General features: G+C 43.5%; 1 long non-coding RNA gene across 1 annotated transcript; it reads right to left on the bottom strand.

Moving 5' to 3' along the window:
* Positions 1 to 11,094: 11,094 nt before the first annotated feature.
* On the bottom strand, positions 11,095 to 27,452 carry LOC121110359. The gene is made up of 3 exons (XR_005858912.2): positions 26,476 to 27,452; positions 18,084 to 18,155; positions 11,095 to 17,808 (listed from the first exon to the last, which is right to left on the bottom strand). It is a non-coding gene; the product is annotated as an uncharacterized LOC121110359 (long non-coding RNA).
* Positions 27,453 to 27,838: the final 386 nt, after the last annotated feature.

Below are 27,838 nucleotides of genomic sequence, written 5' to 3'. Positions count from 1 at the left end.
CAGCTACTCGACATGCACGGACATTTTTGTTTTATAGCTCGGTCGTAGGTACTGTAAATCTAAGATACTGTTCCATAGTCTCGGGGAGGACATAAATACTGAGAGAAGAGGAAGTGGAGGCTGGAAATGGAACAAAAGCCTTCCTTCATGTTCATGCTAGAAAAAGGCTTTGAACTGTTTTTGTCCCAAACCAGCAAGTGATCCTCACACAACTGGGCTAAGTCAAATCTCAGATGACTTCAGTAGGCTCTGCATCAGTGTTCAATTGGCAGTTCAGACTCACCAATTTTTCAGCTATTGCACATTCATACACATTTTCTGTAAAGAAAGCAGCACAGCTGATATCACCCCCTTTTTCCATTACGTGAATCTTGCCTACTCCTTCCTGTCCAGACCTTATATTGCAGTACCTAACAGGACTTTAGTAGAGTTCATTTAATAATCTTGTAACCTTCTGATTTTGACATCTTTAAATGTAATATATATGTATATATAATCAAATATATATATAACCTACAACCATGTGCGAAAATAATATATATTATATAAAATAAACATTTATAAATGTTTATATACATAAAGAATAAAAGACTGCACAATCTTAAGATGAAAGAGGAGCAAGTACTCTGGCTTCTTCCCCATGCGGTTATTTCTGAAGAAGACACCATAACTGAAGTTAAATGATCGCATCATCCAAAACCATTCTGATTCTATAGTTACAAGTAATTTATGATTGCAACTCTAAGCAACTTTCATTAATTGCGAGTGAAAGAAACAGAACTTTAAGAGCATCTCCATTCATCATTCAGTCCATAATGGAGGAGCTGTTTGAGAGACATACGGGTTATGAACTCACATAAGTGAATCACAGACTCCATTTTCTTCTTCTTTCCTCAAAGGTATCCTGAATTAGATGCAAAGCTCAAACACTGCACTTACTATGATCCAAGCATCGTGAAAGGCAACTCGAAAACATAATTATGAACATCCAGGGTGAGAAGCAAGATCTATCTACATCAATAAACATCTCCAAGAGTCACTAAGACCTAGTGTTTGAAGATGGGACGAAGAACAGAAATGCAATATTCTTTCTGTGCGCACTTCTGGACTGCCATAGGCTATCCTTAACAACTGTGATTTTCTTGTGCTTCCTTGTATGGTTTCCTCTTCAGTGGCTTTCTGAACTTCAGTAAAATTTTGGCACCACACCATCCTGTAACAAATAGTTCCACAGATTAAATACATATTGAACAGGTCTCACTTCACTGTTAGGAGAAGTTATCTGGTATTTATTTCCATCCATTTCTTCTTAACGTTGGAGAAATCACCTAGAGCTTTTATTGTAAAGATATTCTTTGCTATGATTCAGCCCACTGTTTGACTTGTCTGTCAACAGTGGGCTCCATATTTAATGTTAATGGCTTAAGATCAGGATTTGCAGCCCTAGTTCTCACAATTTCATGACTTTTGGTCTGACCAAAGGCTGCAATGCAGTTGCCTACAAACAAGCATTTAATCCACTCACGAGGCTTCAGGGCATCCCATCTGGTTGCCAACTGCCTCTCTAGGTGTCTCTCTGTCTCCTTTAGGCCTGTGTCAATCTACTTACTCCTTGTATGTCCACTGAAGTGCACCTACAGGGAAGCATTTCCCTGTTGAGATTTTAAAAGATTATCAAGATCTAGTATTTCTCAGTGGCTTTTTTTTTTTCTCCTGTTATAGTCTAGGATTCTGATGCTTCTTCTTTCTCTTACTGATGGACAGGGGGAAAACACACACAAAACTAAACAAGTGCCGAAGGAAGAGAAGAATGGAACTGGCAGAAATCTGCCATCTGCCTTCTAATAACAGTCTACTTAGAATCAATTTGTAGCAACTACGTGTGGAAAATATTCCTCCTTCGGGTAACAATCTGATTCCCTCTTCAGAAATAGATTGCTTTAGTAACAGTGACTAAGTTCACACTAGGAAATTGTCATTTATTATGTAATCAAGTAAACAGCCAGGGCAGTTCAATGCTTTCTGGTTTTCATGCAATATATATATATATATATATATACATATACATCTGACTTTGTATTTTTAAATGGAAAATACCAGTTATAGATATATGAATATGTACAAAGGAAGATTGATATACACATGCATAAAATATGTACAAAGGAAGATTGATATACACATGCACAAACCCACTCATATCCCCAGTTTTCTGCTGACTTGGCATTATAACTGTCCAGTAAATTTTGCTCATTTTTAATAATGTCAGTCCAAAGAATACTGTTGGGATGAAGAAAGGCAAGCAAATGAACTGAGCTTTTTAGAAAAATGTTATGATTCCAGATATGGGAACACATGAGAACAATTATTTATATCCAAGTAGTGCTGAATATCTTTTTAATTCTGATCTCATCACTTCTCTTTTTTTGCTAAGAAAAATTATTAAAATGGATGTTTCCACAAATGCATGTGAACAAGTGGCTATTTGCTTACACAAGCGAATGATCACAATGAAGACAGAAAGAAATAAAGCTCTCTTTATTTGGGACAACTTTCTGAAAATCCTCCTTTACTTCTAAAAATGCTTGCTCATAGCATGTCCACAAGTAAATCACACCTGTAATACTGGTAAATCCCACCAAAGGAAAGTCTTCTCCACCATGAGGTCTTTCATACTGTGCTTGTCAGTGAGTGGAAACAGGAACAAACATGAAACTCACGCTGTACCCACATCCAGGTCACAGCCACTCCTGCCACAGGAGAAAGAGTTCTGAGCTGAGCAGCAGGCTTCTGTCAATGACCTGGTTGCAATTCCTTCATCACAGAGGTGGTAAAATGGGAATTTCTCATTAAGAACAAGTCATCTTTGCGCCATGTCACATTGGTATCTCCATTTAGGCCACCTCCTTATCACTTAACTGTTGAGAGATATTAGTGGGTCACGTGGGTGGGTTGGCGTGGGAACAGAAGGACCAAGCAGCATTTACTGACATCAGAGTCATTACAACAGAGCCAAACAGTCCAGGCACCTGCACACCACAGCTGGAAATGGGCTTTGCATTGAAGAGAGAAGGAGATGTGTAACTAAGGGCATCTAATTTGATTAGTAGGTTTGTGCGCCTTGCACTGTCCCATAATTCAGTCAATTAAGCTATGCTTTAATAGCAGGGTCTTTCATGGCACACATCCCAGGGTACCACACAAAATAATAAAATTAACAGCTCATGTAATTATTATGGAAAGACAGTTACTTCTTCCTAAGTAAAATTTTATGCTTTCTGCCGTGAGCTTGGTGCAGGCCCTGCTGCCATCCGTCTTGTCAGGAAAAATCCTCCCATCACCAAGCCCACACCTGTAAAATGTAGCCAGAAAACAGATTCTAAGTCCAGATTTCAGACAAAATTTCAGTTGTTCTCATTAATAGCCAGTGGCTCATCCTAAAACCAGCACATCCCATGCAGTGCTGGCTCCTGCCCAGGCCAGTGGAACACAGCTGCATTCAGTCAGGACCCCATGCTGGTTGGATTTGTAGGCCGGGTGCTTTGTCTCCTCACATGCTGCCCCAACTGGAGCTATGTGCCGTGCATCAGCAGGCTGCCAGGTTAGCAAATGCTCTGTTCCAGGATAGTTTTCTACTGGGATAACGTGAGATGGGATCTTTAACAGCTTTAACCTGGGAAAACACTGGTCTAGAGCATCAAAGCCAGGGAGTGATGGGAGATCACACGTGCCAACGATGTTACTCAGTGAACCTCTAACTATTGCACCAGGCACCAGCTGATGCAAGGAGGCTGTTATGCACATTTTTTGTTACAACATTACAGTTCAGCATTTCAGACAGGTCAAGTTGTTGCTCTTATTCAAATCCCCAGCATGATTTGTACACAGTCAGGAGCCTGGCAGAAAAAAAAAAGCACAGGAACTGAAAACCCAAACCGTCAAAACCCCCCTCTCCATTTCTTCCTTATGAGCACCCAATATTTAAACTGCCAATTTTCTTTAGAGCCAGTGTGCCTTGCTCCTCTGATGAAGGTTTGGATGTGGTGCTGAGGGACATGATTTAGCGGAGGGCTGTTAGAGTTAGGGTAGTATGGTTAGGTTGCGGTTGGACTCAACGATCTTTAAGGTCTTTTCCAACCTGAACAATTCTATGATTCTAAGGTGCCAAGGGCTCTTCCCCAGCCCCATGTTTTTGCCCTCTTAACTCACACTGGGGTTACAGCAGCTGCCCCAGCCGCTGAAGCTCACCCCATGCCAGGCCGTGTGGTAGAGAAGCAGCTCTGTCCCACACGGGCCTGGGCTCCGCCTCTGCTCAGCTGACTCAGGCAACCGGAATCACGGAGAGGGGCTGTGTGCTCCCCTCCCACAGCTGGGACAAACCTCGGGGCTGCTGGGTATCGCCCAGAGCTGTGACAGCTCTGCAGCAATATTCCGATAAAGTGAAAGACTGAAATCGTGGTTATTAGAGAGCAAACATCATAATCAGGGAAGGAAATTACCCGACTGCCTTCTACTTGCCACCGTGTCCCGAAGAAATTATGCTGTTCCTCCTTATAAATAATAGGGGTGTGCAACGTGTCATTCCTATTCAGTGTTTGTGGGTTTTTTGGTGCTTATTGATGCTGCATCTGTTTTGTCAGTGCGTCAGCTAATGGAGAAAGTTAATTGTGTTGGTTGTAAGGCCACCTGTCACACACATGCCTCATTTCCATACTAATAGCCCAACAGTGGCAGGCAGTGTGCTCCTCTGCAGCAGCACACGCAGCCTCTCCGCCAGCCCAGGCCAAATGTGCCTATGCAGCAACTGCAGCCCTCGCCTCCAAACACCACTAGCGCTGCGGCACCCAGCGCAGAGCCACAGCAGCACCGGGCTGCAGCGGGTCATGGAGACGCTGCAAGAAACACGTTCTCTCTTGGAGGAAGAACCGATGTTCCCATAAACATATGGGAAATGATTCCGCTGAAACGGTGGGAGGCTTCCCTTCCTTCTTCCTTCTTTCTCCCTCGCTTCATACAGAAGATTATGCGAGCGGAGGGATTCGCTCTGAAGTTCGCCTGTCAGAACCCATGGCTCCAGCATGTTTTCCTCTGCTCTGTAAAGATCCCTCATAAACCCTGGCAGAGTTTACACCAAAAGCATGCCCCACGAGGCGACGCCTGGCATCCCGACAACTTCGGGGGAGACCAATCTTCATGCCTTTTAAATCACTGCAGCTGAAACTAGAAATACCGTGTACAGCTATTGGGCTTTCAAAGGAATGTCCTGTGGGCTGAGAAACCTGCTGTGCGTGATCTGCTGCTCCTTTGCACCCTCTGTCTGCAAGCCTGTGAGAAAAAGAAAATGCTCCAGCTGCAAAGTATTGCCTCGTGGTGTAATACAGCCGATGACGCAGCAAATGCTGTGCGTATGTCAGGGTCAGGAACAGAGACATCTGTGTCTGTTACACAGGAAGGAACTGGCCAGAACGTCTGCTGCTGAGCTAATGTCAGGTGCTGAGGTGCGTAACAGCACTGGGCAGGGCCAAAGTGAGCAGCACCTGCCCCCAGCTCCTCACCTGGCTGAGAGCACCTGGGTTTCATCCTGCACAGTTGCAGGGTTCTCTTGTTTCTGCACTGAGTCTTTCTACAGGTGAGGCTGTAGTGATACCTGCAAACATTTATTTGGCCAAATGGCCCCGTGTGCCTTGAGAGTAGGTGTGCAGGTTGGTTTGAGAGAGGGTGCACCCGGTGGCAATCCAGTGCCATCTAAGAACCCTTTCAGCTTGACGTGTCCCATCCTCCCTATGGCTAGTTTTGTGGAGAACTGTAAAGTATTTTAATGTTGAGGTGGTTTTTGTTTGTTTGTTTGTTTGTTTTTAATGTGGATTGGCTGAGCTGAAGCATCAAGCAAACATTTACAAATTCTAGAGCTTTATAACCTGTTCATCTCTGAGACAAAGGCTTCCTCTTCAGAATGTGTACAAACTGCTCGTTTGCATTTGGCTGAAGCAAGCATTTTATTGTATAAAAAAGATCCTGCCAGGGCTGCACAGACTGCCATTGTGAGTGATGTGTGGCCGCTCCACTCGCTTTGTTGCACACGCGGCTGCTTGAAGTCGTGCTGCCGGGGCAATGACCCACCCCTTCCCCTGCTCCAGCAGAGCAGACATCCACCTCCTGAGTGGGCCTGAGGAATTTATCTCCAAGTCTGCTAACTTCTCCCCATGTGGCTGTTATTCTTTTCCCCACGCGAAGGGCATAAAATTAGTTGCAGAAAGGCAGCACAGTCTATGTGGGACAAAGAACGTTTCTCGAGTCCTGGATTCAGGCACATGTATCTCCCATCTTCCAGCTACAAATTAAGGTGAGGAACAGATGCATGCTGGTATGCACTTCAGTTTCCAAGGGAAGAAGGCACAGGGCAAGAGACCCACAGGAATTTCCAGAAGCCCTCTACTCTCTGCTCCATGACCTGCACGTAGCCACGAAGGTTATCACAGCTTCCAGGCGGGGAGACACAAGAATCTCTTCACATGAATATGACTGTTTTTCCATTACCTTTAGCAAGCTGAAATTTTCTGAGACTATTTTTTCCAGCATAGTACAGTCTTAGACATGGAAATCCTCACGAAACACAAAATTAAAGCTTACAAACTAGCCCAGCACCGATGTCAGCCTTTTTGTACAACTGGTAGCTTGACACCTCACTTTAACACTTGTGGCTGTTAATAGCACAAAGTGAGGGCACGTTGACCAGACTATGGCATTTGGTGTCCCACTCTTCTGCCTTTTTAACCAAGAGCCTTCCAGGGTAAATTCTGGCTCTTTCTAGTTTCATGTGTAGATCAAATGAAAAGCTTTATATTGTACACACACACACGCATATGCATACAAATATTTATATAAATCAATTAATACATGTGTTATAAACAGTTAATAAAAATACAGTGTATTTGTTAGTACTGAAAACAAATAGGATTTCTAGAAATGGTAAAAGAGTTGTTTTTTAAAAAATAGCAGTCCAAGCAAAACCAACACATGTTTTTTCTGTCTTTCAACTATCTCCTCTCTTTTCTTTCTTGAGAGTAAAGCCAAAACTGGAAAACTGAGTTTGGGCCTAGTAGAATTCCACCTTAAATCCTCCCTCTTCCCAACAAAGAATAACATTTTACTTTTGGTTTTGTTTTTTCCTCAGAACTATTTACATGTTTCCGAGCCAACACAACAGCTGATAGTGCTACTTCCCACTCCACCACACTGCATGCTGTGCTTTCTGCACAGACCTCCTGAGATTGCGTGATTGCATATATAACCTTGCTCCACACAGTGTCAGTATTGTTCTGATCCTTTCTCTTCCCCCACATGAGTTTTTGTGTTCAGCATATCTTGGCATTGTGAACTGGAGGCTTTCTAAAGGAGGTCTCAATTTACCCCTGATTTACCCCTATAAATCAGCTAATAAACCATTGTCAGCACTGGTGTTATTACACTACATGGAGACAATGGGGATGGAATATGCTGGTACAGACAACAGCATTCCAGTTCTGAGGGCTGAAATACACAGGACCCTTCAGATGCTGAGGATGCTCAAGGATAGTCTGCAGGACAAGAGGAAATCTGCAAGGTGACTCCTACATCTCTGCTCTGCTTCACCGCTCTGCGACAAGTACAAGCCAATGCACCCGGACAGAAGTAGGTACAACCAAGGGCAAGGCTGTGATTACAGCTGGGGTCATTTATTTTTCCAGTGGGGACTCTCTATCCAGAAATGCTGTGGTTGCTTTAGATAAGCGGAATGCTGAGGTGAATATCTCACAGCCTGCTGGCCGCATCAGGAAGGACCTGCTAGGTGGTCTGTGGGGCTGTGCTATTAGCAGCAAGACATGGGGGAACAGCCTGGTGCTTCCTCTTCTTTAGGCTGAGCGGGGAAGACTCAGTTGTGAGAGATGTCTCAGCCAAAGGATGTGTCAACCTCTTTTAACACCACATAATGCATCTCGGGTGCCTGCCAAATCCTAACACGCCGGAACAGACAGAGACAGAGGGCTGTGGGAAGTGCTACGTGAGCTGCCCCAAGGTGCAGCACCTACAGGAGAAACCTTCCCTCCCTGCCAGGGAACCCTCCCTTCTCCATGGTCGGGAGAATGTTTCACTTGTCTGCTCTGTTTTGGTTCTTTTTTTCTTCACTTTTCATGCCCTTGGGCTCTTGGCAGCCAGCCTAGCACAGTGACGTGTCACAGGGTCCTGATGTTACCATACGGAGTTTGCTCAGTGTGGAGCAGAAGGGAGAGAAGTGTGGTGCTGTGTAGAAGTATGATATTGTCTGCATTAAAATAAAAAAGGGCTGGCAATAGTAAGGCTATAAAACATCTCTAGAGCTATTAATAATCAATGCCAAGGGCAGAGCGGTTGGCATATTCGGTCTCATTCTTCAGACCTTAAGGCAACCTCTTATTCCCCAGTGTCAGGGGGAGACTGACCCCGAAAGGCAGCGCAGTCTCTGCCCATTACCTCAGCCCATCACTTTTCCAATGCAGCCGGGACCTGTCACTACTCCAGAAAAGAGGGGAGATGAGATGGACTTCGTGTCTGCTCGAGCAGGTGGTCACTGTGCTCTGACACAAAGCTGCTGTTGTTTGCTGTCCACATTCACTTGGCTAGTGGTCAAAAATAGTATCAAGTACAGATATTATATTACACCTTCCTAAAGTAAGTGCAACGTCAGCTATTTGCATTCATTGCTGGAGAAGTTCATAGACTTCCATGCTACAGCCTTGTATCCAGTCCAGGTACTGTGCTTTGGAGCAGTTGGCACAGTGCTTCGCGCAGAGCCCAGACACTCTACCTTTGATCACTAAGAAGAGTTGGGATTTCATATGAGTATTTCACTAGGCTGTAATTTTATCACTGTTGCACTTGTGTCGTAAGAGAAGACCTTGCACAGACATGCAAAGAGTATTCCTTATTCCTTTTGGCCACAGTATACCTGTTGACTGTGTCCAGTTTGGGAGCTGTCATTTCCCCCAGTGGATATACAGCATTTCATGGCATTGTGTAATTTTGTTTTTCTTTCTGCACCTGGGTACAGGTTGCGTCTCCGCAATCATTTGGCAGAGAACAGTTCTTTAATCACAATAAATCTCTTAGCCTGGCCTCTCAAATCCTAATGATTAATAATTTTACCACCACGCTCTCAAAACAGATGGAGCTTTGCACTGTGTTTTAAAGCACTTAAGCCCTAACCTCGACGTGTGCAGGAACACTTAGTGTCAGGCAGGCAGAAGCAGGCTCCTCTCTGCCGCTGAACAGGGGCTCTGTGCCCGGATTATCTCCTTCTCCCCTTTTCCTTTCTCTTAGCACTGCAGTTTCCCCAGTCCTCTCATTGCCTGGGTGTTGGGGAGCAAGGGGCTGATCTGTGCTCATCCCGCAGGCTCTGACGTGCTCACATTTTGGGCACCCCTGAAGGCAAAATGACATCTGCATTCTCAGCGCTATAGAACGAGAGCACAATGCTTTAAAGCCTCTCAGAAAACCTACAGGACAGTTAATATGATTTAAGCCTATATTTAAATTTTATGAGACTCATTTTCAAGGCTAATAACCCAGTTTACTGTGCACAATATCGAATGCAAATTTTATTACTGACTTGGTAAAAACCAAGACGATGTTCATTAGCATATCTCAGCGCATCACCCTTTTTAGCCAAAAGGTGCACCAGGAGTAACAGTGGGAGTTTTTATATGTGCTGTAAATTACAGTTACTATCTCATTAGATAAACACATTTAAAATCAGGTTATCATTCACTTATATATCAGAAAGTTGTTTGTTCAATTGCAGTTAGTCTCCTATTACAACATATGGTGCATGAAATTCTTAGACTAATAAAATTTCAAGGTACGGGGAGCTGGTGTCTTGGAAAAAACTGTTTCTGCTCAATGAATGGCTCGATATAATCTGTAATTGCTTAGAAACAATTATGCAGCAGGCTGTTTTGCACTTAATAGTATTTACATCCTTGGGTTTATTAGCAACAAAATCTAAGTGGAACTTGTGAAAGAGAAATTAATTTTTCCGCTAAAAGGTATAAACTTTTAAGTTAAAGATCCAGCAGATTGTGGAAATCTAAAATATATGTAGTAGACTCTAATTTAACTTAGTTCCCACTGAAATGTTTCATTATTCCTTCAGATACCTGTGGTAGTTGGATTATCTCCTCTGCACCCAAGGAATTCCATGCAGACTCCCATGAACGGAGCTGAATTCCTCAGCTCTTCCATCTCCCTGGGTAGGTTTGGTTTTTTGCTCAGCTCTATTTTTGCCATCATCTCCTGGAAGTGTTACGTAACTATTACGAAGTGTCCACATACATTATCTGAACTCAAACTGAAAGTGCATGCACTCGTGAAGTTCTCATAAAGTTCTGCCTACTAAGTTTAAGCAAACTGCCTAGAACGCATGAATGAGTTCAGTCAGCATTTTGTCCTGTTCTGTATGCTGGCAATTCAGTAAACAGCAAGATACACAGTGTCAGGAAGGGAGGCATGCTGAATGCACAGCAACTGTGATGCAGGTATGCTTTGGATCTGACTTCCCTGGTGTAAGAGTTGCTGGAGCTCCAGCTGCTGGAGAACTCAGTCAGCTGACATCATCCTTGCATTACATCTGACTAAAGTCCTACACTTCACCAGCTACACTCAGCATATCCACATAGGTTCCTTCAGGTTTCATGCTACACGCTGATGATGCACAAGTCATCATTTGAAGTGTCTAAAGGGGGGTCCTTTCAGTGTCGAGAGGGGGGTTATAAGAAAGAAGGGGACAGACCCTTTAGGAGGGCCTGCTGTGATAGAACAAAGGGAAATGGTTTCAGACTAAAAGAGGGGAGATTTAGACTGGGCATTGCCTTCAGTTTTCCTTGTACTAACACATTCTTAAATATCAAAACTAAAATCCCAACCTTTGAGTTCAGCTTTACTTACCTGTCTCTTGCGCTGTAACATCACTAAATCTTCTGTTGCTCTTGTTTGCAGTGAACTGCACTGAATTCCCTGCCAAAGCCCTCACACTCATGGTGCCAGCAGTATCCTGGGAAGACCTGTGTATGCAAAATGCTGTGTTACTGCTATCACCTAGCAGGGTTTATCGGAGTAAAGCATAATAAAACTTTAACAACAATCCTCACCCTCTCTGCAAAGGGAATCTCTTTAGTTGCTGCTTTCAAAGGATTTGCAACAGGGGCTGTTGTAAGAAGCAGGTTCTGCAAAGCTGTGCAGCCTTCTGGGCTAGTCCTGATAAGGATTTTGTAAGTTGATAATAAACACATCCTTGACTGCAAAAACACCTTTACATTTTGCAGCCACAAAAGCGGGTGTAGCCTGGCTTCAATCCCACTGATCCAAGGTACTACACAAAGTAAAACCACAAATGCCATTATGGAGCAAGGCTGGAAAATCACCATGTGGAAAATAAATCCCTCCACGTGCTCAATGCAGGCTGCACCACCCAACTCCCTGGCTGCTGTGGGGCCCTATCTCTGTTGCTCACTGCCTAGCTCAGGGTGGGAGCCAGGAGCATGGCTGGTTCCCTGAGAAGCAACAAGGCCGAACCTGGTGCCAGCCATGTCTTCAAGTAGCAGGTTGGCTTCTCTGAAATGCACTGTAGCAGCTCACAGAGCAGATGCTGCCTTACCACAAAGCATAAGGCTCATTGCTTTTTTAAGGTCCTACACAGGGTATTCTGCTCCTGCCAGGTGTGGAATATCCCTTTATCCTACTCAGAAGGTGCCAGGCTCTTCTGTCTATTCCTCACTAATTCAAGCAAATTTAGGCCCATCTCCCAACACCAATGTTTACTTGCATTCACATGGACCAGGAAACCCTTTTTTCTTTGTGTTCATACAGTACCAAACAAACTGAAGGCCATTTATGGTGAGGTCTTCTGGGTCCTGCTGCAGTAAAGTTAATAGTAGCTGGATGTATTTGGAAGTTAGTCTTCTTAGTATTTAGTATTTAGTTTCTGGCATGGGCGATTTGTTGATCTTTTTGCCATTTTATGGCTTCTACAGTTGAATATACATAGACTGAAAGCAGGTCCCTGCTTTCATATACTTTGAAGTCTATCTGAAGATGGTTTTATCAATAAATCAGGCTTCTTTTTTTCTAAATGAGTTTTCCCTAGATTTTTTTCAGTAAATGTACTGCCTGTATGTACTTCTGAAGGGAGAAGTGAGGCTTAGGAAATGCATCCATTAAAATTATACCTTTGGCCTTGGGCAGTACGGCCAGGCAAACATTAGCAAGGGCGGACATAGGTAGAGTGAGGTGCAGAAAGATTCACAAGCATAAGAGCTGGCTGTGGCACTCTGCACAGTGGTAATGGAGGCTCAAATCCATGAACATTTGTGCAAAAATGTCTGAAGAAAAATTTGGAGTTTACTCACTAAACAGATATTTCGCAGTTGCAGTGATTTAGTGGTTAGTTTATGTCCTGAATTAGAAATTCCTGCTTGTTTCAGTTTTTGTTTCGGTAAACTTAGATGCTGTTCTTAGTTGTGTCAGTATTTTGAAGGTTCTCAGAAAATCTCCCAGAATAATGAAATCCACATGGAGTCCTCTGTCTCCCATGTCATTCTAAGAGAACCTAACTTAGCTTAGTGATAGGCTTGCCATCCTTCTTTCCACTGCCTATTTAATCTTTTTACAGTGTTCATCTTATCTGATATTTGCATATCCTCAAAACAAAATATTAATATGCTCATGGATCTGGAAAGCCTTTCGGTCTTTTTTTCCTAGATTTTCTTTTACACATTTGTTGTTCTCAGGGTGGCAGGGTGGGTAATGGCCTAACACTTATTAACACACATTAATAACCCATAATAAAAGTTAATTTACCTCACAAATCACACTGATTTACCCTCAATCTCATTTTGAAATAGCTACCTTCCTTTCTGGAGCTTTGCTTAATTCCTTAGAAAAGGACTCTCTTTTCATTTCCCTTTCCCCCAGTGACCTGGAAGATGAGCAGAGCTCTTGTATTTTGGGGAGGGGGGGAAATGATGCTCACCTGGTGTATTTAATTCCCTGCTCCTACCCCCCAAAGAGTATGGAGGCCAAAGAACGTCTTCTTCCCCGACAGAGGTAGCAGCATTCAGTACCTACCCGGTGAAGTCCTTGCAAAGCAGAAGAGGTCTAAGCTGGATATCACAGGGAGGAAAAAGTGTCTTGTGAGGCTACTGAGGTACCGTGATAGCTAACGCCACACATGAAGAAATAGAAAAGAATAATGATGATGATGACTGTTGCTTTCTTCAGCTGTGTGAACGGTGAAGGATGAAATGACTATGCAAAGTATGAGCCCGGAAGAAACCTTGAGAAGCTGTTGGGATTTGTAACCCCCTGATGCAGGGGAAGGGTGGATGCCTATACAGATTGCAGAGTAACTTCACTGTTACAGAAAGCCAAACATTCACCTGACACAAACTCCCAAATCTGGAGATAGCCATCTGCTATAATGATAACCATAGCAGAAGTCTTAATTAAAATAAAATTGATTAAAATAAAATATAAACTGCATAAAGCCTTTTATGGAAGATGTAGAAGTGTAAGAAGTGAGAAGTAGAGTAACCACTTGGCAGGATGCAACAGTTTGGACACCTTGTGATGGGTGACAAAGTGCAACCAACTTGGCAGTGGCATGGAAGAGAGGAATAACTAGTGAGAAGCCAAGGCCCGACAGGTGCAAGGACCAAATCATCAGTTCTTTTCAAGTGGAAAATTATACTAGTGAGTATGAGCTGAGTGTCTTTTGCCTCTAGGAATTGCTCAGTGAGCTAGGCATTTGTCACCATAAAAAAGGCATGCTGTCTTAGAAATAAGATGGACTGGTGATCACAGTCTAGTCCTCAAAAAAGGACAACACAATTTTGGTATGACCATGTGCCAGCACAGTAGTTCAGACACTGAAATGACAGATGGTGTTTATAGCCAGAACTGACACTATTTTGTGATAATGCTTAAAATTATATTGTTCATGATTCAAATAGGAAATACTTCCCTTGGCCCGAGGTCTGATTTCTCTAACTCACTTCACCCATATACATTTCTGTCCTTAAAGGCCACAGGAGCAATAAGTTCATGCACACTTGAGAAAAGGAAGAAAACTGTGATGCTATGAAGTTGTTCAAAATGCAGGAATCATAAATATAAAGCAATGCTAACTGAAGATGCAGTCTTCTGTATGGTTTCTTTGTAGAAATCAGATTTGTATGTATATTAAGGCTTATTAGATGAAAATTACCAAAATAAACAATCTCCCCATTTTATAATGCTGTACATCACCTTGTAAACTGTGACTTAACAGTGGCATTTCTTAAGAAATCTCTCTCTATTTTTTTTTATTGTTATTTTTTATTTCTATTTGTCTTTCTAGGTAGTTTAAAGCAAAGAGTTTAAAGCAACTTCTAGCAAAGTTTAAAGCTCATGTGATGGCAACAGAAAATTTTCATGGCTGAATCACTGTGTCTTTGAAAACAAATTTCCACAAGTCACTTTGAGAGCTTTCAACCTTAGCAAAACCTTCAGGAAACCTGATCCTTTGTGGGCTTGGGCTGGATTTTTGGGTGTTTTTTTAAGTATCATTTTTTCAGTCCATAGTCTTGACACTTACTGAAAAACCTTCAATTGAATTCCTGAACGTATCTGTCTGTCTCCAGATGATCCATAAGTTTAATCACTCCACAGTTTACTTTTATCTAGATTCAGGAAAAAAGATTATATTTGGACAATGTTCTCATTAATACGCTTTAACTTTTGGTTAGCACTGAAGTGTGCAGGCAGCTGTACCAGATGATCTATGAAAGTTCCTTCCAACAGAACAGTTCTGTTCTGTTCTAACACAGAAGTTGTAAAGCAGCTGAGAGTGCCCAGAAGTTCGGCACCATATAGAGAATAGTGGAGAATGTCATAAATTCCTTTTGTTGTCATCTTAAAGATATCTGTAAGATAGTCTTATCCTGGAACTCACTGGACACTGGCCCAACAACAATGTGACTGAACAGCCTGTGATCTTTTTATCCCATCACAGTAGACTCTTCCTCATAGGAATGAATGGGAAACAACTACTCAGGTGATTCACTCACTCATCTCATAGCACAGCTTCTCACCTGTCCTGTGAGAACTGCATTTCTTCATGTCCTGCCATACTTTAAAATATGAAGATTATAAGAGTTTTCTCCCTTCTTTTATGTCACTTCTTCAAAGCCAGACAGACTCACTGCTAGGAAGGGCTTTCTTTCCTTTGATCAGCTCCACAGTGCTGTAGAGAGAAATGGACTCTCTTGGGCAATGTACATCACCTTAGGGAGAAGGACGATTTTAGAATTCCAAAAATCCCGAAGTTTCAAGCTTTTTCGATTTATATATCTGCCAAGCCATTATTCTCAAACCACCAACTATGTGGGATTTTCATTTTGGTACATCCTGTAATAAACTCTCTACATAGTGCTACGTTTTCTTTCTCAAGACTGGAACTAACCCTCCTGGTTCATTCGGGGTTCAGAAGTATCTTGGTTTCAAGATACTTGAGATTTGAAGGGGTCTAAGATTTGAAGCAGGGTGGTTCTTGTTGACTGTTCCCAGTTGAGCAAAGGATGTCCAGATGTAGTTCATAACCGTATCTGTCTGTCTACCTGTATCTACCCAACTAGCTATACATCTGTCTATCCAACTCCGTATTTTGGCGGTTGTCCTCAATATCTTAATCACCAAAACAGCCAAGCAGAGGTCAGAGGATACCCTGGGAAAGCTTAGCAACCAAGAGTTACGGCAAATCCCTGAGATCCCAAAGAAGAGCACACTGCTGTGATGTCAGGTGTGACTGGAGTTTCCTCCTCTGTGTGAGGACTGGGTGCCCCTGGGGAAAGGACCTGAAGGACAGAACAGGGGAAATGGGAGCTAGCACAGAAACAGCTTCTTCCACAGAAATTGTTCTGCTTTCTGTAGTTCCAAGGGGCCAATCACGCTTGGTGGGAGGAAGACTACAGCCCCTAGCAAATCAACTTCCCCTCCCCTTCTTGCCTTGAGGGTTCCCAGGCCAAGTGTCCCTGCCTGGGAATCCCCGTGCTCTTCTTGCTTCCCAGAACCCCCCTGCTAAGGGGTTTTCCACTGAATGGGCAGACAAATCAGACTTGTTTTTTGTCTAGTTTATTAACTTCGGATATATTAATGGAATTTATCATCGCCTATAGAAAACATCAGTCAAACAACAGAATCCATTCTCAACATCCTCTACTCCCTTCTCTAAAGCAGAAAGTACCGTAGCAGCAGATGTAACCAAGGGTATAAAAGATCAAAGGGGAAAATTAGGAAAAAAAAACAAGCTTTATTTTGCACTCCTAGTGACCAAATAGCAAGAGAGTGACCCCAAGTTTTAAATTATTCTGGCACTTTAAATAGCAACTGGAGGTGTTTTTTTCTTTTAATTTTAGAAGATGCTTTTGAAAGTGGATTTGAAGCTCCGAGCAGTTGTCCTGCTGTTACATAGCTGAGGCACATCCTCTCTTACTCCAGCCGAAATTTCTCGCAGCTCCTACGCTGCACTTTACACTGAGCAAATTCTGCCTGTGAGATGCCGGCACAGTAAGGAGCACCTCTGCCAGCGCTGCAGCAGGCTTCACGTGGTACTGGTAAGCAGCAGCACATGAAGTAAAAGTGATCTGCCTTTTGTGGCTGGTGGGGGGAACAGCGAGGCTGAGCACTGCTGACCGTGGCTGCACCACCAGCAGCTCTCACCGCCGTGTGGACAGACAGATGAATGGATGGAAGCACAGAAATCCAAGGCATCTAATTAAGACTCCCTCATGGAAAAGCTGTGGCTAGGTAAACAAAACTGTTTAAAGTGTGTTCATCATTAAAGTGTCCCCCGACAGCAGGATGCGGCAGCAGGCTCTGTGACAGAAGGGAGAAGAAGAGAGGCATATGGCCCCCAGCCTCATCCCCTGCTGACAAGCTGCCTCGCTGCAAGCCCCCTTTTCTCTGTCTTCCTTGCGTGCAGCAGATTGCAATGGCCCAACTTCCCCATCTGTATCCCAGTCCTGTGCCCCCGACAATGTGGCAGCCATGCAGCTTCGTCGTGGCCGGGAGCAGGAGGAGGAGGGGGGAGATATTAGCGACCAATAATCACAATGCTATCCATAATGCATTGTCTCTACAAGATTACATGGTATATTTCCAGTGGGGATTAGCCCATCCATCACAGGCCTTTATTGGCCCTTTTTTTGTTGTATAAAGCCCAAACACTGTCGTAAAATTCTAAACCGCTTAATTGCTGTGCTGTAAAAATTTGCATATCAGAGATATGTCATTCCTTCGTTAAATGGCACTAGGCATTTGTTACAAGGTCCTAACAATCAGGCCAGAGCACCTCAGAAAAAGGTCAGCCCTTGGCATTATGCAAAGTTCTCCGCTGAATTCTAATCTGCAGTAATTACAGGTTTAAATATATTGCAACTTAATGGATTTTTATTCTGTGCAATTCAAACTCCCTGGGCGCACGGTCTCCTTGTTCTGTGTGATCAGACTGGGTAAGCAATGTGGTTGTGGTGGCATGGTCTCTGTTTCTGTATGGCCTGCATACTGCCTCCCAAATGATTTTATCATAAACTACAATGTCAGCGAGCTCCGGTGCAAGTCTTCCTCGATGGGCGTGCATTTAAGGTGAGTTCTTCATTTCTTAGATTGATGACAAGTTCTGAAGAGACTATGGAAGCCATAGCATTGCCACTTTTAGAGTTCATCATTAAAAGCAACCTGGAGATACATGTTTTTCCACGTGTACTAAGAAAAAGGATCATTATAATAATAAGCAGAAGTACTGTACTTTTAACCCGCGAATCTGAGAGACGTGCCTTACAAAAGAAAGAAAATATCATCCTGATTTTACTCACTGAGAAACAGGCTTGGGAGACCCCAGCTGCAAGCACAATACCTGCCAAGAACTGCTCTCTCAGGACATATCCTCCTTAAATGACCCCTTAAATGACTCTCCTCCTTCCCCCAGTTCTCACCTCAGTCCCTGGTCCTGCATGGCTCTACATGGGATACAAACTTACCTGCTTCTGGAAAGCTGAGGTATTGGCATTGCTCATCCTGTAGATGTGCTCAGATTCAGCCTATGTATGTGCCTGTGGATGTAAATAAGGGAGATATACATCATCTTCTATGGGACTGCCACACTTTCTGTAGTGACTGAAAATTACATAGACTTATAGGATGCTTGAGAATGGAAGACACTTCTGGGGGTCACCTGACCCAACCCTTGCTCAAGCAGGGACACCCAGAGCAGGGTGCCCAGCACCATGGTGGCTTCTGAAGATCTCCAAGGAGGAGACTCTACAGCCTCTCTGGGCAACCTGTGCCAGTGCTCCATCACTCACACAGCACAGAAGTGCTCCAAGTGCTCCAAGAAGTACCATGGTGGTGTTAGCACCGTTGCTTTTAACAGCATCAATGAGTCAATGACATTTGGACTCTTCAGCAAGCATACTTCAGCAGCTTAAACACACTCTTAAAGGCTTACCAGTGCCTTCAAAGATTTCAAACTTTGTCCCTTTTCCCAAATGAGTTTTCTGGTGACATGTTTCCTCGCCCCAGGGATAGGTAGGAGAGGAAGAGGTGGCTAATGACTTCAGCTGCTCTCCATGTGCAAGAGGTAAATGTTAATCTCTGCTTAAGCCATATCAGCCTTTCAAGCCTTCCTCAAGGAACGCAGCTAGTCCTGCCATCCAGACAAGATGAATGTATTACAGATATTATTCCTCCAGGAGGAAGCAGATGAATAAGGGTGTGCCACATAACCTGAAAATATTGCAGAAACTCACATGCCTTCTGTAGCAGGAAGCAAGAGGCAGAGCTAACACACTGCTCTTACTGGAATCAAAGTGATTTTTGCCTTCAAGGTATCTAATTTATTTCATTAACCCAGTCCAGGGACCCAAGGAACCCAGCAGAATACTGCATCTCCTCAGGAGAATTTCTTCTCAAGCTCCAATTTCATCAAGCCATTTATGTCTTACATTATCTGTCTTACATATTTGTTTTCTAGACATTTCTCTCCCTACTGATTAGTACATTTTTCAGGCACGTACCTCTTACTGGTGCTGTAAGCACTCATACTTAAAACCAGCCTCACATCGTATTTAATCATCACACTACGGTGGTTTTATTATTATCACATTTTAATCTGGCAGGTGGTTTATTAACCAGAAAGAATTCTAACAAGAAACCCAAATGCTCTAACATAATAAAAACATCATATCTTTGTTTTTCTTTTTAATTAACAACCAACATCAATGCAAACTTCTTGTCCTACGTGTGAACTCAGCTACAGTCAATTCACTTTTATCTGCGCTCTTGATTAAGAAGGCCTCCTACGAAGTATCCCCACGTATCTACCCTGGAAGCGATTTCAGCCCCTGTCCTTGTGCTGATGAAACCCTCTCCCTCTGTGGAATCCATGCAGCCAGTTGTAGGGCTGCAAATTGATCCCCCACGGGGAAAAAACTATTTAAAGAACTGGCCAGGGAGGAGTTAATTCAGGTTCTTTCAGATGTGCAAGTCACAGCCGTCACTGGAAATCTCAGAAGATGGGGTATTTTTCATCCATCAGTCCGTGCCTCTTCCACAGCTGTTATCTTTGCTAGACAGGAGTTGCAGCAATGTCTGATTTGTTCAAGGTTTTCCAGCACTGCAGTGGCAGAGCTAGAAATGAGACTAGGGTCCTGTGCAGCAGTACAGTGCATGACCCTAAGGGCCATTTTCTTTCTTCCTCCTCCACCCTGGAGAAATCTGTAGCCCCTGGAAGCAGGCTGCCCAAGTCCTAGGCACAGAGCTCAGCAGGCTCTGGCTTGGGCTCTTCAAGGGACAGAACTGCAGGTTACTTTGCAGCCACCCTCCATGAATTGCTGCCTGCCCACTGACATTTGTATCTGCTTTGGAAATACATTTGTTACCACAGCCCGTCTTCTAGTCCATCCTCCCCTCCTCTTGTTTCCTTTGTGTTCTGCCTGTGTCATACACGGAGGAGTCTTCCCACTGCCTTCAGGGAGGTTTGAGATAGGGCTAAGCAATCCGTAAGTGCAATTTATTTTACCCTTATTGAGCATTATTAACGTTTCTATTAGGATTGAACAAGCTATGTAATAATGCGTCATTTTCTCTGGCTTGATTCATTATTCAAAATTATCCAAACAATAATTTATGTGAATTATTCTGCAATTAATTTGCCACGAATTTCTTGCAAATATACACTAAACAGTATCTGAAGTCTCTCAATTGGTTACAAATGTCTGCTGCATGCTGGGAGTGGGATTTCACATGACACCAACTAAGCACAAATATTAGGAAATGTCTACATACAAATATGGGCTATTTCCCTTAAATTACTATGCAGTCCCATGAGAAGTCTTTGATTTTGCTCTCTGTAGCTCAGAATAAACTTATTTCTAACTGAATTACATGAAATCGGTACAATTTGGGTTGACATCAGAATAATTTCCATGTGCTTTTTGCCCTGTTTTAACCAAATCAGTGTAAGGCCACAGATGCACTTAAGTTCCTTCAGTTTTGCACATAAATAAAGCACTCTGATCCAGTTTTTTGACTTGACAGTTCCATTTTGCAACACCAACACCTGTTTCCCAGGCTTTCTGTCCACTAGTTGTTCTAAAGTGATGCCTTATGATCTGTCCCAAAGTCTTTTGACCTCAGTGGAAAAGGTCCCTCAACATTCATGAGGTTTTTGGAAGAGGCCCGGGATAAACACCCATCCCGGTGAATGTTATTGCAAGACTAATCAAAGAGCAAATACCAAATAGAGAAGCAGCAGTCCAGTAAAACGTACAAATTACTCCCACAGTTGTGAGCTGGCTGTGTCTCTTTCACTTGAGGCCAGGAGCGGGTACAAATGGCCACCAGCAACTGCTGCCCGCAGGTGAGGCCAGGCCTGCAGACCTCAGGCACAGCAGAAGGGCCAAGGGGAGAACTGGGAACCAGCCAGCAGTGCAGAGTGCTCCTTCACATTTCCACTTGCAGTTAAATCTGTACCTATTGCGTTTCATTAGAAATGAGGCTTAATAAGCTCTTTTTTGAAGAAATGAAGTGGCTGCCTTATTAATTGCATCTTGAGTACGTGCCACAGGGCACTGGAGCTTTCTTAACCTTCTGTTGGTCAAACAACCGTGGCAGGAGTTCTCATCTCACATCCAAGTAAAAGGCAGCGAGCTAGGAGGCAGGGAAGATGCAGAAAATAAATGAATAGAGGACAGACTGTTAAGAAGTTTAGGGGCACTGGAAGAAGGCCTGCCCCGTGCTGCCACCAAGTGCCAGCTTTCCCGACCAAGAGGCCCATCGCCACCCCACGCTCACCACCCAGTTTCTCCGCTCCATCCTCCACCCACTCAGTTAAAAGGTCTTACCACAGCAACCTAGGGTACTTCCACTAATAATTAAGCGGAACTGAGTTCATTAGGTAAAACAAGAGGTGAACAGGCATGTGAATGTCATTGCAGCCTCTGATACGGAAAGTAAAGGCAATCCATAATCCATCCGAGCACTGGGTGGGGTAAAGGCTCACATATTATAGCAGTCACCAAGGTGTAAAAATACAATAATAAAGTTCTGCAACTGTCCTATTAACATACCAGATTTGATTTGGCTCCATTATATTTCATCAAATAGTTTACAAAGCACCCAGCATAAACCATCATCATAATTGTAATCATATATTTGGTGATTTAACGTGTACACCATAATGTACCATTAGTTACACAAATAACTAATAATTTGCTAATGACAATATTATGTTAAGTCAGTTTAGGGGCAATTAAAGTGAGTGATATTTACATATGCCTAATGAATCACAGTCGATGGCAGATTAAGAGATTCTAATGAATATTCATCCAGACATTCACAACCAGCTTCACAGTTTATAAACTGAATTATGGTTGATTTGCCCTTTTAAAAATGAATATGTGAGTATCTTCTGCATGGGAAGAATGAACAATTGGGGCTGATTGTAAAATTTTTTTAAAGCAATGTACTGGTCAGGACACAAAACATTTTTATGCACTCTCATACCCTTCTCAGATCTTTTTATATGGCTTCTCAGATCTTTTTATATCACATATCAGCATTGATGAACTATCTCCATTTTCATTCCTACCCATGACATGAAATATAGAAATTGTTTTGTGTTGAATTAAACGCAATAGAAGTTTTATGCAGCCTCACTAAGGATATAATTACACAGGTAGCCTGTTTTCCCTAACCAGAGCAGGCAAACTCTCACCACTATAGGTTAGCAATGTTCTGCTTATAAAGGGAGCCTTTATGCACGCTCACTTGAGTCAATGAACAAATTATCGCTCATTCAGAAGGAAGCTGTGTAAAGCTGTTCCAGGATGAAATCAGAGTCACTCTGTCACATACTCCACCAGAAGTTTCTCCTATGATTAATATCAACAGCATCGATAGCAGCAATAATAATAGCTAAGAGCATAGGATACATCTTCATGGTTTGGCCATCAGAGATCAGTGAGCCCAGAGAAACGTGAAGTGCTTAGAGTGCATACACAGGCTTTTCACTGGTAATCTCTGTAAAGAACTGGTATGATACTACAGTAGTCTCTCACAGGGTTAGTCCCCCTGCTCTTGCTTAAGCTGTGCTGCCAGGCACTATTGCCTCTAAATTCTGGGGCAGTTCTGCATTGTTTGAAACACAGAAATGTAAAAAAACTCTTCATTGCTCCTCCACAGCTGAAGAACTGAAATCACTAAAAACCAGCACTGCTTGTGGCGGGGGACGGAAGGGGCGGGGTGATTTCTCTGAAATCAAACATTGGAACTTTTCACACCTCCTCTAGCAAAAGAGAACCCCCAGTGGGCTGAATCATCATTAAAACAAGCGCCTCGCTTTGCTTAATTTGGGGATTTTTGATTAATCAATCCAAGCCTCAAAAGCGATTCGTCGAGTTCCACAGAGTAAAGTTATTTGTACAAATGCTTTGTGCAGGCAGCTGCGAGCTGGAGCTCAACATCCTGATAGATTTGCAGAGCATGGTGTAACAACGGAGGTCTGGCTTGGATCCTGACAGCAGAAGTCATACTGGGTTTTGGTGACAGGGCACTGTAATTTCAACACACAGTTAAAGAATATGCGGCTGTAACAAATGATTTCACCATTCTGCTGCTCTGACCTTAACTGGATTAGGCCAAAAGTCCATTTGAAAAAGACTGCTGCTTAATTTGCTTGTTTTCAAATACACTTCTTACTAAAAAAAGAAAAAAGAAAAAAAAAAAAAAGGCTTTTTTCACTTTTGGAAACAATAAGATAATAATTTTATGTGAGAAACACCATTCACATATTCATTTTTCATGACAGTTACTTTCCAACAACTGGAATAAAATCCAGTCCAAGTCTTTAGGCTTTTAAATAACAGATTCACAGTTTTCTCAGTGGTCTGCTTCCTTCTCATATGTATTTCCCCTTTTTAGTGTTTTCTAAGAGAGTGACCAGCCGCGTGAGAAGAAAATTGTATGTACTGACCATCAGAAGTACTTGAACTTCTTACTAATACATGCATTTGGATTTTTCCAAGGCTCCTCTTCTTCCCTAACACGGATATTTCTGAGATGCTACAATGAGAACTTCAGTTATGCTACTTCCAGAATCTTCAGCCTAAGAAGCTATTTACTAATTTTGTTTAAAGTTTATTGACTTTCTGTATTATAAGCCTCCCACTGTCCGTAGAAAACAAGATTATTTAAAGCCAACAAGTTATTTCATCTCCCCCTTCACAGTTCTAACTCCTAAAAGGAATTAAGCCAGTAATAACTTCAGAACTCTCAAAGCCTGAACTTTACTGCCATCACAGTTATTGAGATTATTTCTCTTCGTTATAATTTCAGCTTTGGTCCATCTGCTTGCTTTACGTCTACCAGTTTGCTTCCTCACAAGTACAGATACAATTTTTACCAGACTTTCTACTGTCATCTGAAATACTTCAGAAATGTCTGTCCCTAAGATTTAGCAACCTCAACTCTTATGTAATGCAATAGCTTGGAGAAATCTCATGAATGACTTCGGCCATTGAAACACTGATAGTCTTTGAGCTTAAGTAGGCTCTGCGCTTGTTTTCAAAGAGAGGGCTTCTTCCTTCTTTGCTGTCTGTAATTGAAGTCACCAATCCTTCACCTTCACTGCCTCAAAGCCATGGACCTTGCTCTACAGCTGTTGCTCTCAGGACCATGCTCGCTGGTTCCCACGTGAGGATTTACTGACTTTACTATGTACTTCTGAATTGAAAGTCTCTCTCAAATACAACAATCAAATTCAATACTTCTGTGATCCTTTCTTTGCCACTCACAGTGTGAACAAGTCTCACCCTGCCAGTCAAAACCTATGTTAATATTTGTGAGAATATCGTGTATATAAGGTGAAATTTTACAGTTCTTAATAGATACAGCCTGTAACAAGTGCTAACAGCAATCATTAACATCAGCACCATCAGGGTTTCACCAATGAATCCCAAGCCCAATATTGCCGTTACCTGTATTACTGGAGCATTTAAAAAGTGCAGCCATTTCTCAGGGCTACATTGCTTGTGGACACTTTCCTCAGCAGATTTACTGCTTCACCACCACCACCCCTCCTCTCTCTCTCTCTCTCTCTCTCTCTCATTTTTTGTTTGGTTTTGTCTGCTTATTTGTTTTGTCTGATTGCTTGTTTGTTTGTTTTTGTGGACCAGCTTCTCACACATTGAGTGGGCCAGAAAACTCCATGGTTTGATCCTAAAATGCAGATTGAATGATCATGGGTCAGAGTTAACAGAAGCAGAGAAGCCTGGTGAATGATCCCCACTGTACAGGCTAAGAGCTCAGACCAGAAGGCAAAGACTGCTTGTTTCACACACACACACACACACACACACACACACACACACACAAACTGTTTAGAGAAGAATCAGAATGACTTGTGCAAAGGAAGGCATGTGGGGTTTTCCCTGTCTTATCTTACCCAATGCTTTGCATTTAACTTCTCATTTGCAAGGGGGTTGCACAGAAGCACTTAGGTATGACAGCAATCATAGCAATTTGCCATAGCCAATGATAGAATGGGACCGGAACAAAGGTTAAAAACAAACAAACAGATAAAATTATCTGCCTGGTGAGTAATTTTTACTTGGGTCCAAGGTGAGTAAAGTTGACTTAATTGTATTTATCCTTAATAATATCACTTACCTTCAGCTTCCCTGGGGCTCCCAACCATGTCTCCTTCTTCATCCCACCCCTGAGAACCCAAGCTTGGGGTGTAATTATGATCACACATAATGAATGGGAACATACAAGAGCACTGCTAATACTGGCCCTAAAAGCTCTAGATGTAGGGAGATGAGAGAAGCAAAAGAAGAGGTGCTCAGCGCTTGAAGCCAGCAATGCCCTTCAACACACGTGGGGCTCTGAGCAACCACAACAAGAAGCTTGGGAGAAGAGCTAGTTTGGCTTAACATCTGAGCCACAGATGAGCATTACTTCAACAGGTGTAATCCTACAGTTCTCTCTGCTACAGCAAATGAGAAAACAGATAGGCATTTAATGAACCTCATCCTAACCTGTGTGGAATAATCTTCCACCTAAACTTCTAACTGGTTTCCATCCATCTAGCAACAGCAGTGTTTAAATCTCTTGTTTGCACTTTACTAGCTGCAGATTGTAAATGTTTTATGAGCCGCTGAGCTTGCAGCATTACTATTTTATTAGAACGTTGAATATCTCGTGTTCATTGCTGTCTTACCAGCAAATTTTATCTAAACAAAAATTGCCTCCATACTTCTTGTGAATGACAATTTGGTAGTCTGATGGATGCTGTTGTTTCAGCTTGTTTTGCATCAACAGTTTGGAAATAGCCTCTCTGCCTAGCTGGGATGCAACAGCGCACCTGTGCTAACGCCAATAAAATACATTCCCATTATGAGTATATCTGATTTGGCTTCTGAAGAAGGGGCCGAGTCCTGTGAGTCTCTAGTCCTGATGTTAAGCACACGTAAGAGATTCTCCTGCCCCCAGAATGAAGGAAATGTTTCCCTGTGTTGAGCATGTGGTCCTCACAGTGCTGCTCTTCCTCAAAAAGGCACTGCAGCATTACTGAATAGATAAACCATACTGGTTCAGAGAGTAGACGTAACTGGACCGTGGCAACATCAGACAGTGACCCATGCAGATGTCTGGGATGTAGGACCATCCTCCTGGTGCTCTGCTCATTTCTCACTAATCACACACACCTTTGGCAGGGACGTTCTGGGTGCACAGCTTCTGAGAGGTGCCAGCAGCTGTGCAGCTGTATGAAGGAGCACTCTGGGACAGCATGCAGAGGGGAAAAGGAGTCAGGAATAAGTTTCCTTCCAGAAGGAATAAATGACAAGTTAGCTTTCCCAGTTATCCCCCTACCTGTGGACTTTGCTATGGTAAAGGACAGTCAAGTATCAGTTCTCTCATCTGGATCTGTAATTCATCAAGATGTGTCTTCCTCCATGTCTCATCTCTGCTCTGAATAGCCGCTGATATCCCTGACCAGCCTGTCTTCTTCTGCAGTATGATGGAAGGAGCAGTTTAGACTGCTTGCTAATTCATGTCCTTTGACATGAGCGCTAGGAATGACTGGTAAGGGATCCAAGATCTTCCTTCAGTTCTTGAATGGGAGACTGGGACAAAAGAGCTGCCTCAGCCTGGAAACCAAGTTCTACAGGGATGACACAGCCAGGAGAGTGGTGTGGGCAGTACTGCACCAAACCCGCCTCTATGGCCAACACTCCACTCTCTTTCTACAGCAGCAGCAGCCACCCCATCTACCACAGTTCCCACACTCAGCTACGACCCAACATTCCCACCTTTCCCCTTCCCCTTCCTATTGCGTCCTTCTTCCACCATTTCATCCCCAGCGCTACTCATGCACCACACACCCTCACCCCCTGCCTCCTGCTAACCCATCTCCTGCCCTGTCCTGTCACAGAAACAGCTCCTTCCTGAAAGCGTAGGAGACTGTAGCAAACCCATTCAGAAGCAAAGCAAAAGCAGTGCTCAGGGTGCTCCTGGTTCCCTTGCATTTATCAAGTTCCCTATACAGCTTTAGGAGAAAACTGATTTCACGTGGCAGCGTCCAGTCTGGTTTCCAAGCAGAAGTTGTAATCTGCATGTAAGCAGCTGGGAACGTGCTGGATGGGGCGCTTCATCCAGACCCACAGCAAGCACCGTCAGTACTGGCAATATAGAGACAGCAGCAATGCATTCTCTCCAGTGATATATACTGCAACCCCCTGCTGATCGCAGGCGATCTGCCATCCAGAGCTAACCGCAGCACAGCCCGTGCAAGACCTGCTACCTTCCCGGCTCCTCCATTGCCTCCAACGCAAACCCCCAGCGCTGCCGAACATCCGGGCCCGGGGGGTGGGGTGGGAGGAGCGCCCAGCGCCGCTCCCGCAGCGCCCCCTGGCGGCCGTACCGCGCCGCGGCCGCGGGTAGCGGAGGGAGGCCGGGCTGCCCCGCCGCGCTGCGGGGGGCACGGGGAGGCGGGATGATCGGGGCAGTAACCGTCTCCGCTAGAATATTCGCGTCCTGCCAAATAGGGGAGTTATATTAAACCATTTCCACCCCCTTCAGACCGCTCAGAAATACCGCTCCATAAACGCTTTCTTCTCCTGCGGCGGGGGAAAACCATTTCCACCCCTCTGCAGACAGAGCCCTGCGAAGGAAAGTGAGCCAAGGGCTGACTTCAAGGAAATGCCCGCAGCTGCCGTTGTCTTTATTAAAAGGA

This window comes from Gallus gallus, chromosome 3, assembly GCF_016699485.2.
Source record: "Gallus gallus isolate bGalGal1 chromosome 3, bGalGal1.mat.broiler.GRCg7b, whole genome shotgun sequence".
NCBI lineage: Eukaryota > Metazoa > Chordata > Aves > Galliformes > Phasianidae > Gallus > Gallus gallus.
This window is presented reverse-complemented; position numbering and strand designations above follow the sequence as displayed.